The 17,438-nt window shown below is 57.5% G+C and overlaps 1 protein-coding gene across 3 annotated transcripts in view; it reads right to left on the bottom strand.

The window, feature by feature from the left end:
* Nucleotides 1-6,125, bottom strand: part of ELFN2 (extracellular leucine rich repeat and fibronectin type III domain containing 2) — a 51,818-nt gene extending 45,693 nt beyond the window's left edge. For 2 of the 3 annotated variants that reach the window (XM_046010500.1, XM_046010502.1), the window contains exon 1: nucleotides 5,874-6,122. The gene's annotated coding sequence lies outside the window, so the exon portion shown is untranslated. Of the gene's footprint in view, nucleotides 1-5,873 lie in introns of all 3 variants that reach the window. The other variant, XR_006819491.1, reaches the window with a different exon arrangement.
* Nucleotides 6,126-17,438: the final 11,313 nt, after the last annotated feature.

Here is a 17,438-nt window from a genome sequence, read left to right as displayed (position 1 = left end):
AATCAAAGTCTCAGCCGACGAGGCCTGAGAATCTGCATTTTTAACAGCGCCCAGAGACATTGGTGCTCCCTGACAAAAAGGATAACTTTCCCTTTCTTTTCTTTTTTTTTAAGATTTTATTTATTTATTTGACACAGAGATCAAAAGCAGGCAGAGAGGCAGGCAGAGAAAGAGGGAAGCAGGCTCCCTGCCGAGCAGAGAGCCTGATGTGGGGCTCTACGTGGGGCTGTATCCCAGGACCCTGAGATCACGACCTGAGCCGAAGGCAAAGGTTTAACCGGCTGAGCCACCCAGATGCCCCTAACATTCCCTTTCTTAGTCCAAAGTAGACCGTCCTGTGTAATGGAGCCCCTAATCGCATTCCAGACTCATCTTCCCAAAATCCACTCCAGGCTTTCCAACCTCCAGACCTTGGCTCCTAATGGTCTCTCCACCTGGCCTGCCCCCACCCAGAGCTGGCTGGCCCTCCTTCACCGTCCTCAGGCCAAAATTAAACAAGATAATAGCCAGTGTGGAGCCCCTTGCCTGGCACCCAGCAGGTGCGCAGTCACGAGGACCCCACCGGGGTGAGCAGACAAACAGAAGCGGCCGACCCAGCCTCTCCCACCCTCAGCTCCCCAGGCTGGCTCGGCACCTGCCCTTGCAGCCTCCAAGGCCGGCCCCCTCGGGGTCAGGTCACAGACAACCAAGAAACACTCCCTGTCATCCCAGCCCTACTGTGCATAGGCCCCACGCTGGGCACTTGGTAGATATTCCACGTGACTCCTCTCCACGTGTTCCTGCCTGAGCCCCGGGGCCCCACAGTGATCCCTGGGTGAGATACGCTTGTGCACGCGTGCACGCGCCCGCGTGTGTGTGTACTGAATGCAAAATGCATCAGTCCATCCTCAAAATAGCACGGAGATAAGAGGAACTTGCCCAAGTCATTTTTGAGGGCCTACTAGTCTGCGCCTGTGTGGAGCTGATGTACTGCAGGAGAGACACACAGGGAACAGCCAAACAACCAGAACCATGAACCTCCCCACACAGCCCCATAGCGAGAAGCGTGGAAAGCAAGGGAGGTGGCCTGCCAACCCCGCCGCCTGTGTCTCTCCCCCATCCCCGGGAGAATTTCAGAGAGAGGGGACCCAGCCAGGCCAAGGAGGGAAACTGAGGCAGGCCTGAGTCTTGGGGCGGGGCCCGGAGCGGGCTGGTCGGGCAGCCTTTCGGAACTGCTCCCCGCTGTCCCCCACCCCCCACCCCCGTCCCAGCAGGCACAGGCATGCGCCGAGTCACACACACAACACTCGCTCACACACATGCACAGGTGCACAGCAGACGTGCCCAGCCCCCTCCCAGCCCCTCTGCACATTCTAGCTGGGGGGGACAGGCAGTTCCCAGGCCCTTCTCACACTTCCGTGGGGCCCCCAGCCTGGCTCCCGAAACAGTTTCTATGTGTTTCAAGGGGTGAACGGAGAAGCTGAAAGGAGAGGAAGGGATACACACATACACACACACACACACACACACACACACACAGAGCCCAGGACCCACTCCAGAGAACCAGGAATGAATAAGGGAGACAGATGGGAAGGGGGAGGGAACTCATCTAATTGACACCTACTATGTGCCAGACACAATGCTCCGCACTTGACATTCTCTTACGTAACCACACTGGAAAAGTTAGGAACCCGGCATCGCTATCCCCACTTTATACTGAGGAAGCAGGGCCTCCTGGAGGGGAACTTACTCACCCAAGACACACACCGTTAAAAAGAGACAGAATTTGGACCCTGGACCCCTACTCTTTCGCTGACTGAGACAGGGGGAGAGGACGGTAGAGTGGCCCAAGGGGACTGTCACTGAGGCCGTAATAGTCTCGGAACCTGGAGAAGATACTGATCTGGGAGCAGCAACCCCTCCATCACCCAAGAGAGCCCCCCAAAGACCCGCTGGGTGCCGGCACTGTGCTCAGTGCTGGGGGGACAACAAGAGAGCGTGCTGCTGGCTTCGGGGATGTCACAGGTCACCCAGGGGTGGGGGGAGCACAGAAGGAATGTGGAACAGGCCTGAGACCCTAGAGCCTTCCTGCCCCTCTGTCCCTGCGGCCACTGCCACACCCACTGCTTCTCCTGCTGACAGATGAGCCTGGGACAGGCAGAGGCCTCTCACCCCGGGACACCCCAAGATGGAAAGGTCCCCTGGCAGAGGAGTTCATCGATTCATGGTGCTGCTGTGGGGCTTCTGGTCCTCGTTCTGCTGCTGTGTGGCCCTGAGCCGATCTGTAACCTCTCTGTGTCTTGCGTAGGAGACGAGGCATGGGAATGGCTATGTTGCAGAAAGTGTGGTGGGGATTAAACACTTACAAAGAGCCTCACCCCGGGCCTGACTCTCGGGCTCAATGAATATTAGCTCATATCATTATTATTATTATCACTGTAATGATTGCTGCCAGCGGAACCCAGCAGCGGAGGCTTGCCAGGTGGCTCCCTAGCCTTCAGGGCCTCTCCGGGGCCTCCCAGGGGGCTGTCTGCTCACCAGAGGGGAAGGGGCTCTATTATTCTAACTCCCAGCAACCCCCCCCCCACCACCACGCTCCCCCTGCCGGCCCATAATAATGGCAGTGACTCTGCCCCAGAAACTCATTGAGCCACGAGATGGTTAATTCAATAGGGGATCAGACGGGGCAGTGAGAGGCAGAGGACTGAGCTAACCTTCTGGACTACTGGTTAAGGAGGCTCGGGCTTCCAGGCAATCCTGCTTCCTGGCTTTCTGTTCCGCACAGCCTGGGGCACCACTGCAGACTGTGGGGGGACCAGCCTAGGCCCAGAGGTGGGGAGGGCACTGTAGCGGGGGTGGGGAGGGTCACCAGGATGGGGACCTCCCGGCCGTACGCGTGGATGCTACACTTTCACACTCACTCACCGAGCTTGCAAGGCTACAGCTGCCGCCTCGCAGCCAGAGGACAGCGCCGCTGACCCCCGTGTCACACACAGCCGCTCAGCGGAGATGTCACTGGAACCAGTTCTGCTTCCAAAGCAGACATCCCGCAGACTTCAGGAGGCAAGGAAGCCGCACGGGGCAGCGGGCAAGGAGCGCGCTAGAGAAGGCTCAGTCGCTGGAAGCTTGTGGGGTGCAAGGACAAGCAAGAGGGGGCTGGGGGTGGAGGCAGCCTCTACAGTGGCCAGCTTCGCCTTGCTCTTGGGCACTCCCCACCCCCAACGCACAGAGCTCCCTGTCTGTCCATAAAAACAAAGACAGTGCCCTGTGGGAAGGGAGCTGCCAATCCAGTGTGTCTCCCCGCACCCACTGAGCTGGGGAAGGCAGATGGGGAGGGAGCGCGGGGGGCAGATTCTAAGGAGATTCTAAGGACTCAATCAACGGACAGCTCGCCCCACTCTTCAGACCTCCGTTTGCTCATCTGTCAAATGACTGCATGACCGAAGCCGGCCGGCCCCACAGGACGGCTCTGAAGATCCGAGGAGGGAGAAAGAAGTTCTTTACAAAGTTAGACTCGGAGCTGGGGGACAGGAAGCCAGGGCACGTGATGGGCCGAGCCCCCACCACAGGCCAAGCACCCAGCACCCCGTTCCCTGTGACACCCCTCACCTTTCCAACCACTCCTGCCCCAGGTTACAGATGAGACGCCGAGGCCCAGAGAGGTGACAGGAAGGCCGAAATCACAAAGCACAGAGTAGCCACGCGGGACTAGAACCAGCAGGCCCGTCCCCTTGGCCGTGCTGTCACATGAATTTGCACACACGTCCTTGCTCACACGAACACGTATCTCCGTGACCTGGCTGGGGCTGGTGGAGAACATCCGACGGTCGGAGGAGGGGAAGAGGCGCCCCACTGAAAGGTGGGGGGCAGAGGACAAGTCTTCAGGTAAGGGGCTCCACACGCACCTGGGGCGTCTGGAGAGGGACCTCTCCCTCAGGGACCCCATCCTTCTCCCCCTCTCACAGCTCACAACACGGGGGCCACACGCCCTCCCACACTCTGGCTGCTGGGGGTGACCCCCTCACACTGCTATCCCAGTGACGTCACTGGCAGCCTGCCGTTGATGTCACACGCAGAGGTGTTCACTGACGTCACACCCACAGGCCCATGCTGGCATTACGCACACTTCTCCCCAAGACCCCCTCCCCTTTCAATTACTCCTCTTTCTTGCTGCCCAGATGCAGATGGCCTAGAGGTCGCCACCCACGTACACAGCTTGAGAGTCACCACTCACTCTGGACAGGCGTTCACAGACACAGTCTATGCGTGCACATTCCTCGCAGGACACATGTTTATGCGTGTGCGCAGGCCCACGGGCCCTGCTGATGGCCGAGACCCACTACGTCCCACAGGTGCCTGGCAGGCCAGGGGCACAGGTGTGCGAGCCCCGGACATATGTGTGCACAGGCAAAAATCCTCCCCACCCCACCCCCATGATGCGGCTCTGTGTATGAAAATGTCCCTCAATGACTAAATCCGGCAGCCCAGGGCTGGCAGCTTCTACCACATTCCTCCAGGTGTTGCCAGCACCCCCTCCTCCCCCCCCCCCCCCCCGCCCCCCAGCTTCTCTCCTCCTCCAACAGCCTGGGCTGCTGACAGCAGCGACAGCCGCAGCCTGGACACACAAACACGTACTCCATCCAACACCTGTGCCTCGGCAAGGGCGGGAGGGGGGGGGGGGCAAGGGGACGGAGGCAGTGCCCTCCAGAGGTGGCCACTGGGCTAGGAGGGGTTCGGGGGAAGGGGCACAGCACCGAGCACAGAGCGACAGAAAGTACCCTCAAGTCCCACGTTCCTCCTGAGCTCAGCCGAGGGCCAGGGCCACCATCCCCTTCCTGTCTCTCCTTGGGCATGCCTGACACACTGTGGCTGCTTCTGTCCTGGACACATGCTCCCCGAGTGCACACACGTACACGCATACCAGCCCTGTCCCCTCCAAACAGTCCAAGAAAACCCTGCTGGGCCACAGACTCTGTGTGTGTGTGTGCATGCGTGTGTGTGTGTGTGTGTGTGTACAGAGAGAGCAGGGTCCACCCCTGCACAGAGCCCTGTGTGCACACACACAGGGCACACACATCCCTCCCCACGTGGACACACTGCCCCACCAGCCAACACGCCCACCCTCCCCCGCCCCCATCTTCTGCCAGTCGCTGGAGTCCACACACACACACACACACACACACACACACACACGCAGCCTGGGGCTGTGGCCCTCCCTGCCAGAGCTGCAGTCTGTGCCCATTCCTGCTGCTTCCCGGGGCTGCCTCCCTGCTTGCCCCACACCAGCACCACGGAGAAGGGAGCAAAGCCTTTGCCAAGGTCCCCACCCACTTAGGGGACCCCACCCCCGGCATCTGGTCCTCTCACCAAATCCATCGCCCTCCTGCGGGTAAAGGGGGTAAAGCCCCACCCTGCCTCCCTCCCCCTGGAGCAGCACCAACCAAACCCCCCTTACCAGCTACGAAGATGAATTGCTCGACCCTGGCAGCACTCCGTGAAACAGGGGGCCAGGGTCCCCGATTCGCAAGGATGGGGGCAGAGAGGTGCGGCGTGGCACTGACTGGTACAGCCGTCCACCATCGAGCCTCTGCACCACCCCCCAAAAATGCTCACCTCACCGACCGTCCTCGGCGTCCTCCCACCCCGCCTCCGCCCACCACCACCCGCACTCTCACACAGGGGGGTCCCCCGGGGGGTCTCACAGTGATTCCCCAGACCCCGGAGCCCCTGGGGGTGGCTTTCCCGGTCTCATCCTACCCCCCCACCCTCAATTGTGCTCCCCCCACAGCAAGCCCCACCCCCACTGGTGGAGGAGGGGTGCCCTCCGGTTCCAGCCCTCACTCCCACCGCCTCCGCCGGCCAGCGGGCGCTCGGATCCGGAGGGATTCACTTACCTCCAGCCCAGCCGGGATCCGGGCCGAGCGCCGCTTCCGGCGGCGGCGGCTGCGGGGCCTGCGCGCGAGTGTGAGTGTGAGCGCGGGTGCGAGTGTGCGCGGCGCCCGGCCGGGGCTCGGTGCGTGTCGTGTGTCTGTGGCGTGGCCCGCGTGTGCGTGTGTGTGCGTGTGTGTGTGTGTGTCTGCGAGCGAGCGTGTGCGCGCAGACACCGCCACCCCCGCCTCCCCGTCGCCGCGCCTCTGCTTCGGCGGGGCCCGCTGCCCGGGAGGGGGCCGGGGCGCAGCGTGCGTCAGGGCCCGCGGCCGGCCGTCTGTCCGTCCGCCCCGGCCCGCCCCGGCGCCCGGCTCCCTCCGCAGGCCTCTCCGCAGCGAGACCCCGCCCGCCCCCTCTCCCGGCTGGATCCTTCCACGGACACACGCGCACGCACAGACACACGGCCGCGGGGCGGGGGCCGCGCCCGGCTCCAACGCCGCAGCTGCAGCGCCCAGGGAGGCGGCGGCGGCCCCGCGGACCGCGGAGCCCCTGACCCCCGGCCCCCCGGCCTCGCCCCGGCCCCCATCCCGGCTCACCCCCGCGGGCTCCGGGTCCCGCCAACGCCGTCTCGAGCGCATTCAACAGCTGGAGGCAAACTTGCCGCGGGGCGGGCCGCCCGAGGTGCGCAGCGCCCCCCAGCGCACGCCCGGGGACGCCGGCGGCCCCCGACTCCCCCTCCGCGGGTGGACCCCTCCTCACCTCCGCCGGGCCGCGGGCGGCCGGCGCTCCACCGCGGGCAACCCGAGAAGTGCGGCTGCTGCGTTCCCATTTTATCGGCGAGCCAACTGAGGCTCGGGGGAGAAGAGCGAGCGACTCGCCCAAGGTCACAAAGCAAGCTTGACCGCAGAGACAGTGTTAAACTCCAGATCTACGCTTGTGCGGGGGCCCTTGGCAGCGGCTCATTACCCTTCACCCACCCCCGGCCCCCAGACATACTTCTTAGGCCCTAACCCCTCCCTGGCTAATGCCCACACACCTGCGCCCCCCGCAAGAGGGGAGAAGCTAGGGGAGGAGGAAGGAGATGCAGAAAGAAAGCTCTAGCATCCGGGCCCATACCCCTGCACTCGGGCACACAAGAACCTGGCGGGAACACTCAGCTTGTGTCCCGCATCCACGAAGAAACGGGCGCCTTCTCTCGGCCCTCGGGATCCGCTAACCCACACACTGAAGCCCCGCCTGGAGCGGGTCCTCTGCGTCTCCATCACTTTTTACAGGGCGGCATGCGCCAGTGCCTGTCCTCGGGTGGTCCACAGCAGAACGAACGTTAGGTCCGGCAGCGGGAGCATCCCCTCCAGGCCAGGGATGGTAGCAACTCCCCGGAAGGAGCCACTGCCCGAGCTGAATCTCCACGGAGAAGTAGGAGTTGGTCAATTGAAGAAGGTGGAGAGGAATGTATCAGGCTGTGGGAACAGCCTGTGCAAAGGCACAGAGGCATGAGACAGCTTGGTGTGTGTGTGCAGGGAACTCCACGGAGCTAGGCTTCACTGGAGCAGCAAGGACGTCTGGTCGGAAATTCCTCCCTCCGGTCAACGGAGAACAGGAAAGCAGGTCCGGGATGGGACTGGGAGGGCGCAGAAGAACTGGGACGCAGGCCGCCTTTATCTCCCCAAGTAGGAGACAGATAACAGGGTTCCAGCTCTACCCTCCGCAACCGCACCGCAGGCTGCTGGGTACACTCCTACCCACCCTTCAAGGCCCCTCCCTGCACATCCTAAAGTGTGCTGTCTCTGCTCCTAGAGGGCAAGGGCTGTCCGGAAAGCGTGGTATGCGCACCCCCCCCCCCGCCCCGCCCACCAAGAGGGACAAGAAGCAGGGTCCCAGGCCAAAGTCCTTGCGAGAGGCACCTTCCCCCACCGCCCCGCCCACCTCAGCAGGAGACACAGCGGCCCCTGCGCCCCCTGGCGGATGGAGCGCGCAACTGCAGAGAGCTCCCTGCCGCCCCTCCTTTTACCCCCGTGACCACGGCTCCGGCGGGCAGACCCTCTTCAGAGGTGGGCACTGGTACTGGTGAGGCCCACCGAATCCGCTCCGACTCAAGAAACTGAGCCATGATCTCAAGGAATACCAGGCAGCGGGCGGCCAAACAGCCTCTTCTGGTTCAGCCTGGGTGACGTTTCCAGCCATCCGCCAAGGGGCAGATCACACCCCTCTCTGAGCCTCTTTGGTGTGATGAGAATAACAAAAGCAGCCCTGTACCCAGCCCAGTGCTGCTGGGCTCACTACCTGAGCGCTCCCTTACCTCCTTGGGACCTCCAGGTCTCGCTGGTTTAGCTTTGGGGCGCTTTTGAGCTCTAAAATGTTCTAAGAGTCTCTCTGGAGACCTACCTTACGACACATAGCCTGGAAAGACTTTTCAACTTAGTCACTGCCACTACGTAGTAGATACAGTTGGCCTGGGCTAACCGAGCGAGGGTCATGGTGGACCACACTATCTGGACACCCGATTGTGCTTTCTCTAGACAAGTGCCGTCCAATAGAGTTTTCTGTGATGGTGGAATTTTTTTTTTTTTAAGATTATTTGTTTGAGAGAGACAAGGCACAAGCATGGAGAGGAACAAAGAGAGAGGGACAAAGGAACTCCCTGCTGAGCGTGGCACCTGCCCCTGCTGAGGGCTTGATCACATGACCCTGAGATCATGACCTGAGCGAAATTAAGTCAACTGAGTCACCCAGGTGCCCTTTTTAAAAAAATTGTTTAAAGATTTTTTTTTAATTTACTTTAGAGAGAGAGAGAGATGGTGGGAATGTTCTACCTGCACTGTCCAATGTCACTAACCGCGTGTGGCAAGTGCTTGAACTTGGGGCTAGCATGGCCAAAGAACTGAGTTTTTAATTTTTGTTTTATTAATTTAGATTTAAATAGCTGTATGTGGCTAGTGGCTTCCATACTGGATAGTGCAGGTCCAGAAAGACAACAACTTCCTCACTAAAATAGAGCCCATAGGAAGCTAACAAGTGCGCGTGCACGCGCGCGCGCGCGCACACACACACACACACACACACACACACACGGAGCTCCCCCAGCCCTCTGGCCAGGCTAGAGAGCAGGGACGACAAGGACACTGCCTAGACTCTCTCTAGGTGGACGGGTAAGGTTGAGACAAACGTGGGCAGCCATATGTTCATCCCCGTAGCCACTGTCTTCGGTTAGTCCTTGCCATCATTCACCTGGACACCTGCAACCACCTTCCTCCCCACCCTCCAGTAGCCCCCACGCAGGGATGCCACAGGTTTCATTTCTCCTGATGATGCCAGATGATTGGCAGCAGCCGCCTGGGTGCTCCCTCTGCAGGAAGCGTCATGATCGATTGGTGATGTCTGCCTTGGGTGCAGACAGAAGGACGAATGGTCTGCCCTCTGTGCTGGGAATCAAATCCCAACTCCTTAACTTGCCCAAAGAAGGCCCTTTGCAGTTGGGCCTTTACTTACCCCTCCAGGATCCTCTCATATCACCGCACACATGCTCTGGGGCCCAGCAACACCAATCCCTGCCCTTTCCAGAACATGCCATGAAACTCTCACCCCATAATCTTTGCACCATCTGTGGTTTTGATGCTGCTGTTCCTTCAGCCTGGACACCTTTCCTCCTCTCATATTCCCTCCCCACCTGTCTACTTCCAGTTTTTCATCAGGTACTGCTCAAAGACCATCTCCTCTGGGAAGCCTCCCTTGACTACCCCTAAGCTGAGTTGGCCAAGTTACTTCTCCTCAACCAGTTCCTGGAACACTCTGTGTAGGTCTGAATGACAGCATGCATCAAATTGTACTATTTTCTTTCTCACGTGTGTCCTTCCCCGACTGCCTCCTCACCCATCACCTCCATCATTGTAGCTACCGTGTATGGTGGCTCATTAGGGACCAAGCACCATGCAGAACGCTTTTCATACGTTATTTCATACATTATTCGCATTAATAAGCCACCAAAGTGGACATTAGAGGGCTTTTGTTCTGGGCATCCAACATCTATCTCCCTTCCCGCCAACACCACGTTGGCCTGTCTCCCCACTACTATGTGCCATCTTCATGGATTGTGAATCCCGGTGCCTCTCCCTGCCCCTGCTGGGCTAGTTAAGCCATCGGTGGAGTGACGCATGGACAGGAAAAACTAGCAAAGCAGAACCATCTAGAAGCCTTAGTGCCAGATGACAGGCAGGTAGGTATCTCCAGCTGCCTGGATCCCTGTCCTGGATCCCAGACCCCATCTGTTCTGGAATCTCCTAGAAGTGCCCAGGAGCTTGCCTCTAATAGCCCACCAACAAGGACCCCTTTTCCCTCAGCTGACCAGATGTGGCTCACATCCAAATGAGCCCAAGGCCCTGGCCACATCGCCACAAGGACAGTTCGTCCAGAAACTCTTCCTTTCTGCAGGGCCCAGAGAGCCAAGCGAGCGGAGCCAGAGGAACACAGGAATACTAAAAGCTGCCTGCACTGTCCAAGGTGAACAGAAGATACACCCTTTGTGCTCAGAAGAATTGTTTTTCACTTGGTCTACATGGCATTTTGAGTTGATTAAGAAAATTAGGTTAAGTGATGCTTTTAGTGAAACACACATGTAGCAGAGGGGTCCCATTCCTGCTTCAGATCCAAACCACAAAGCAGATTTTCTGTCGTGCCTCTGATGCGGGAATGAAGGCTACAGTTATTGGAGACAAGACCCAGCGATGAGATGCAGGACCCAGAAGGGAAACCTGTGGCTCCGCTTCCTAAAATCTCTGCACCTCACCCACCATGGAGCCATCCCAGTGGAACACGGATGTGTGGACTGAGCTTCTCCAGAAGGGTTGGGGGGGGGGGTCCTTTACATGGGAGGGTTTTCTTTTGCTAGGCACTGTGACAGGTCAGAGTAGGGCAAGGTTGAAGGCAGAGGGCAAATTCCGAGGCCTAGTAAGGATGAGAGGATGTGGGGCTCCTGGATGGCTCAGTCAGTAAGCATCTGTCTTCTGCTCAGGTCATGATCCCAGGGCTCTAGGATCAAGTCCTGCATCGTGCTGCTTCTCTCTCTCTCACTCCCCCTGCTTGTGTTCCCTCTCTCACTGTCTCTCTTTCTCTTTCAAAAAATAAACAAAATCTCAAAAAAAAAAAAAAAAAGGAGCTGGGGTTGAGGGAAAGTGGGCAGCAGGAGGGGAGAGGAGAAGGGATGACTGGTCAGGAGAGAAGGGATTCAGGAAAACCCCCAGAGGAGGCCCAGTCCTGAATGGATTTTGGAGAACACACACATTTCCAAAAGGGATTTTTTTAGTCCTTTTGCTGTGCATCATGCAACAGAATCCCCCCCTCCCCACTTCTGCCTCACCAAACACCTGCCCTGCCCAGCTCGGTCTACAGGCTCTCCATATGATCAGTACTAACTTACAATTACCCATATATTTCTCATATTGCATTAATTCTTTTCTCTCCTGTTTTCACCTAGAATTATTTTGCTCATGGATATTTTGCCTCAATTCACTTTCGTGAGCGTTTGCTATTTTCCACCTCCCTATCCCTGTTTATCTGAATTCCTTGTATTTAGCTGTGAAAGAGGTTTTTTGATGGTTATCAACATCTAGGTCATCGGTTGTTTCCTTTTAGCATTATTAAAGGTGTGACACTCTTTGCTGACCAAAAGAAACAGAAAAGTCTATGTGCTTATCATATTAGTCATCTGTGGCCATGTAACACATTGTCTCAAAGCTTGGTGGCTTTTATCAGCAAAAAAAAAATACAAAAAACAAAAACAAAAACAAAGACAACAACAACAACAACAACAACAACACAGTTATTGCACTGTTGCTGTGATCAGGAATTTGGGAGTGGGTGATTCTTGCTTGCATAACCTCCCAAGATTGCTGCTGGGGCCACTCTCATCTGAAGGTTGGGCTGGGGCTGGAGGAGATCTCCTACAGAGTTCATGAATGTGGCTGGCATGTTGGCGATGGTCATGAAAGGAAGGCCTCCATCTGTGTCCCGTGGACCTCTCAGCAGGACTGTTATGCACCCTCCTGGCATGGCAGCTGCTTCCTCCCGGAGCGAGAGCAAAGGGGAAGCCTTAATGTCTTCTATGACCTGCTCCAAAGTTACACATTCTCAATGTTGTCAATTTCCTACTGGTTACACTGGTCTGCCCGTTCACTGTGGGAGAGAACGACACAGACTGTGAATTCTGGGAGGAAGGTAGCATTGGGAGCCATCTCGGGAGCCCATGGGCTTAAGATCCATCAATGATATTGGGGAAAATTGAGACAGTTCTGCGTTCTGCCTCCAGACTGCCAGAGGCGAAAACAGAATTAGGAGCACAGCTACCGGAGCCGGAGAACCTAATTCCATAGGATTTTATGATTCTGAGAGTCTCTAGTCCTCAAAGCCATGAATCAAGGGCGGCTCGAGGCTAATGGGGCAGGAAGAATGTACATAAAGTCCCTGATGAGGCTAGACTAGAGGCTGGCTGGGTATGAGGCCCCCAGGAGAGGGTGCCTATGAGGGCCAGAGCCCAGGGCTACACTCCGGGGGATATTTTGAGTGTCCACGGGGATACCCTTTGACCCACCGATCCAGTTATGGGAGGGCCCCCGGGGAAGCTCATTAAGGGTGCTGAGGGCACCCCGCTTGTCTGGCTTGGAGACGACATTCCTGGGTGGCGAGGTTGGCCAGCCTGTGTCAGTAAAGCACCACCACCAGTCTCAGTAAAGCGGGCCTGGAGCATACCCTGCGACAGAAAAGGAATGAAAGCCCCGCCCCACCCCCGTTGATATACTTGGTGACTCCCCGAGAAGGTGAGCAGCTCCCAGATCTGGCCATGTGTGACCTGGTCTGTGCCCTGGGTGCCCAGGCCCTCACCAGACACAGACAGGGGTGCCCTAGGAGGGAGAGCCCCCATGAGCTGCCCCACCCAGTGGCACAAGGGTCCGACTGAGAGACTGAGAGTCTGCTCCGACTCAGGTAGGGCTTGCATGCATGTGACAGGCCACCTCCCTGCAGACTTTGGAGCCAGGGGTTCCTTCTGAGATACCCCCCAGGGAAATCCAGAAGGGGCTAAGGGGGGGCCCAGGCACTGTGTCTCTAGCTGACTTCTTGCTGCCCGCTAGCCAGAGTCTGCTGAGCCCCACACTGCCAAGGTGTCTGCCATTTGTGTCTACGCTCCTTTATACAGGGCCTCAGAATTCGGCCTTCCAGGGACTCTGCTGGGACCTCGGGCCAGGGCCCTGCAGCCACAGCACGGGGGTGGCGTGAGTCTCCGCCAGCTCAGCAGCCACAAGGTCAGCCAGGCGGCCTGCGTTATTAAACCATCTATCTGGTTCTGCCCCGAGGGATGCTGGGGGGTGGGGGTACACTCACTTCTACTGCCTGGGTCTGGAACTGGGGCAGCCAGTGGCCCCTGGGAGGCTGGAGGTCACCAGCCTCTTAGCCGGGCTCACCACCGCTCTCCCGCTGCCAGCTCCAAGGCTCGTGATACTGCAGGGACCAAGGACTGACTGGCTGGTTTCCTCCCGTTCATTCTCTGCTCAAACACTTCCCGGCTCTGACTCTATGGGGTAAAGCGTCACCTCCTTACTCTAGCATCTGGAGTTTTCTGCAACCTGGCCGCATGTTACCTAGAATCAGAATAACAGCTCGAAATGGGGGCGTTTACTATTTCGTTCAGGCTCGATGCCAAGTGTCTCCCGTGAATCAAAGTCTCAGCAAACGATGACAACACTTGTACAAGGTACTTACTGCTCTTAACGCCCATTTCACTGATGAGGCCCAGAAAGGCTGAGCAGTTTGATCAAGAGGGCCCAGAGGGGAAGGAGCAAGGTCACGCTCGACCCAGGTTTTCCTGCCGAGGGAGCGATGCTGTAGCCACAGGATGTTTGGGGTGTTTGAGGCTCGTCGTCCCATTCTGAACCTTTATACTTACTGTTCTCTGAGTCTAAAATCTGGGTGTCTGAGGGTCCTGGTGGGTGGGGGAGGAGCTGTGTGTTCCCGAGTTTCCACAGGGAAGGGAGGGTGTGTGGCCGCTAACAATGCCACCTTGATGGCCCCCCAGCCTGATCCACAAACCTGATCCATCCACGACCCCTCTGAGCTCTGCCTCCAAAGTGTACTGTAAACCCGGCCCCTCCTCTCCCCATCTTTGCCACACAGGCAAGGGCGGGGTCCATCCTCTGCTCCTCTGTTCGCTGGGAAGCCGTCATGCCGCAGGCACTCCCCAAAATGTTTGTGGAATAAAATGATCAAGTTCATGCCTGAGGGAACAAATGAAGGACGGAAGGAAGAGTCCTCCAAGGAGGAGAGCTGATGTCTTGGAAAGCAGGAAGGTGAGCGAATCCAGCTCTGCCCTGGCGGGCGGGGGGGTGGGGGGCGCACCGGGCAGAAGGACAGTGCGCCCAGGAAGAGATGCCCCAGCTCCGGACCGGCCTGACGGTGGGGGAGGACCAGGCAGCGCACCCACAAGGAGCAAGGCACAGAAGCATGACATGGCCAGAACAGCAGGGTTGGGGGATAACTGAGACCCAGGAAGGCGACCCAGGCCCCTGTCTCTTCCGTCTTTGGACTCTGCAAGGTCCTTCCCAGCCCAAGTCCGGATGGACTCGCCCGGACCTCCCAGGCAAGGTGGCGGCTTGCCCTCTCTGCTTCCCCCGGATTTCCCCGGTGGTGTCTTCTCTCCCTTCCTGGCCCACAGCCCAGACCTCAGATAGAAGAGCGACTTCTGCCCCGGCTCACACACGCAAATCCTTCTGATTGCTCTGTCTGTGGTTTTTCCTCAAGCTTCCCTCAAATCTCCTGTTCCTCCGCCACCTCTTGCTTGGGGCCCATGGAACCAGGTCCCCACGGCCCCATCATTCCATCCTCACAACAAGCGCTAGACAAGCCTCCACATCCCCCAACACCAGCTACCTCTTGGTTTCACTGGATCTGGCCAGGACCATGTGGGGATTCCCCCCTACTTCTGCGGAGGAAATTGTCTGCCAGAGGCCCGGGTCCCTCTCCTGCCCTCTGGTGCCTTTCACAGAGCAGAGCCCAATCGCGGCACACCCAGCTCCCAGCCTGAGAAGAGGAGGCCCCGAGCAGGGCCTGGAAGTGGGAAGGTGTGCGACATCAGGGGGCTCTGGGGGAACCAGGAGGGGAGCCACGGCCAAGCAGGCTGGAGTTCGGTTCAGGGCAGGCCCCAGACTCCTTGGAGAGGATACCAGCCTCCTTCTACCATTCACAGGGGGCCCGCTTCGTGCCTGGTTGTATACAACCCATGGAATCCTCACGGCGATTTGAGTGGAAGGTATCAGTCAGGACTCCTTGGTTGCAAGTGACAGAAACCCAACTCGGGCCCAGTATGAACTGGCTTAAACTCAAAAGAAAGAACAGGGCAGGCTGGGGAGGCTCTGCAGGAGGAAGACTGGGAAGGAGGAGGAAGCCATCTTGAATGCCATCAACCTCCTCTCTCTCTCTCTCTCTTTCTCTGGCTTAGTTCTTTCAAGCCATAGTACACCCGGGCAGTGGAAACAGGAGCACCCCCAAAGCCCAGGCTGACAGCTTCCCAGACTGACCCGGAGACTGAGGGCTTTTCCTCCCCATCCAAGCTGAACAATTCTAGGGAAGGACTCTCATTGGCTCAGCCTGGGTCACGTGCTTACCCCCTGGACCAATCACTGTGGCCAGGATGATGAGGGCAAATTAATGGCCCAGCTTGGGTCGGGTATCCCCACCCTTGTCACCAGGGGAGGGCCTGTCCGCAGGAGAATGGAGGACGGCACTGGGCAGACAAAAGCAGTAACAGCAGGGCAGGTTGTGCTTATTTTTAATCAACATCTTATTTTGGAATAATTTTAGGTTTCGAGAAAGAAAAACAAGGTGACCCAGGAGAATTTGGCTGTGTACGCCTCACCCAGCTTCTCGGGGTGGTAACTAACCACAGTCTGTTTGTCAAGACTAGGAAACCAGCGCTGGTACCTTCTGACCTAAACTCCGGACTTCACTTAGATTCGCCCGTTTGTCCACTAACGTCCTCTTTCCGCTCCAGCATCCCGCCCCGAGACCACGTCGCGTTCGGGCCTCCCACCCCCTTAGTCGTCTCTGCTCTGTGGCAGGTTCTCATTTTTCTCTTGCTTTTCATGACCTTGGCGGTTTTGAAGGGTACCAGTCGGGGAGTCTCTACCCTGTCCCTTGGGGCTTGTCTGATGTTTTCTCACATCATGGGTGGTGGGACGGGGAGATACCGCAGAGCTGCGATGCCCTTGTCATCCCTGTATATCAGCGGGGACGTGATGTCCACGTGACTGGTGTTGCCAACCTTGAAGCACTTGGGTAAGGTGGGATTTACTCTCACTTAACAGATGGGGAAACTGAGGTTTGCAGAGACTGAGCTGCTTGCTTTAGAATGAGTAGCAAGACAGAATATAAACCAGGCCCGTCTGACTCCCATTATCCCGCAGTTCCTTGGAGTTTTAGACAGGGAAACTGAGGCAGGAGCCCAGCTCTGGGGATGGGAAGGTGAGAAAGACTGCACTGTGGAATCTATATGTGAGGTTTGCAGCAAGAAGACTGAGCCCAAAAATTCTTGCAGGTTCGAGGCCCTATCCGGATTGGCCTGTGGGCCTGGAAGTCACAGTAGACTCTAGCCAGGAGGGGCAGGGAAAGGACACAGGCTGGCACAAGGACCATGGCTCAGTCAGGTAGGAAGTATGACAGAAGGAGGGAATGGCAAGTCTGACTAGGCCAGAGCAATCCAGGAGGGCTCCCTGGAAGAGAAGGCTGAGATTGTAGGAATAGTCGAGAGGTCTGTCCCAGACAACAGGAGAGGAAAGTGTTTAAGACCAGGTGCCGTGAAATCCAACAAGACTGGGTTCAGTTTCTTGTACTATCACTGCCTGAAAAGTGGTTTTGGGCAAGTGACCGCTTGCCTCTGGCTCCCAGGCTTTGCCTGCCCTTCTCCCCTGAAATGCTCATTCCTGCGCCAGCTCTCAGACCTCTCCATCCTGGACCAGTTTCACACTTTGCGGGCTCCAGTGACAAGTGAAAATGTGGAACCCCCTCACTCAAAAATGATTTCAAGACAGTGAGACAGGACATTAAACTGTGGGATCCTTCAAGGCGAGGGTGACCGCACAGGTCACATGCCCATGAACCTGGCCCAATTCCCAGCCCTCAGTGACCAGCCAGACCCTGTGATCTGAAGGCCATATTTTCTCTACGGGTCCCCAGCCATTCATCACCAGCTGCCCACCGGCACCACTGGGACCATCCCATCAAGCGGTTGCTTTGCACGTGGCTTGTCCTTGTCTTGCGCCGGGTGGAAGGCTGGAGGAGATGAACTCCAAGGTGCTTCCAACAGTTAAATTGGATGTTCTTTAATTTTATGGCTTTAATATTTTTTTGTCGGGAAGCTTCTCAGCTCCCCCACCTGAGATGCTACAAGGCGAGGGGGTCAGGGTTTCCGTCATGCAGTCTCAAAACCCTGACGTCCCCAGGCGGCGTGGACGTTTTAGAGAAGAAAAGAACCAGTGGAAGAATGTCATCCACTTACATTGTGCAAATTTGAAATGTAAAATTAATCACGATCTTTGTAGAAATCGCTGGGT

This window comes from Meles meles, chromosome 7 (assembly GCF_922984935.1).
Source record: "Meles meles chromosome 7, mMelMel3.1 paternal haplotype, whole genome shotgun sequence".
Classification (NCBI taxonomy): domain Eukaryota; kingdom Metazoa; phylum Chordata; class Mammalia; order Carnivora; family Mustelidae; genus Meles; species Meles meles.
Note: the sequence above shows the minus strand (reverse complement) of the source record. Positions and strands in the feature narration are given on the sequence as shown.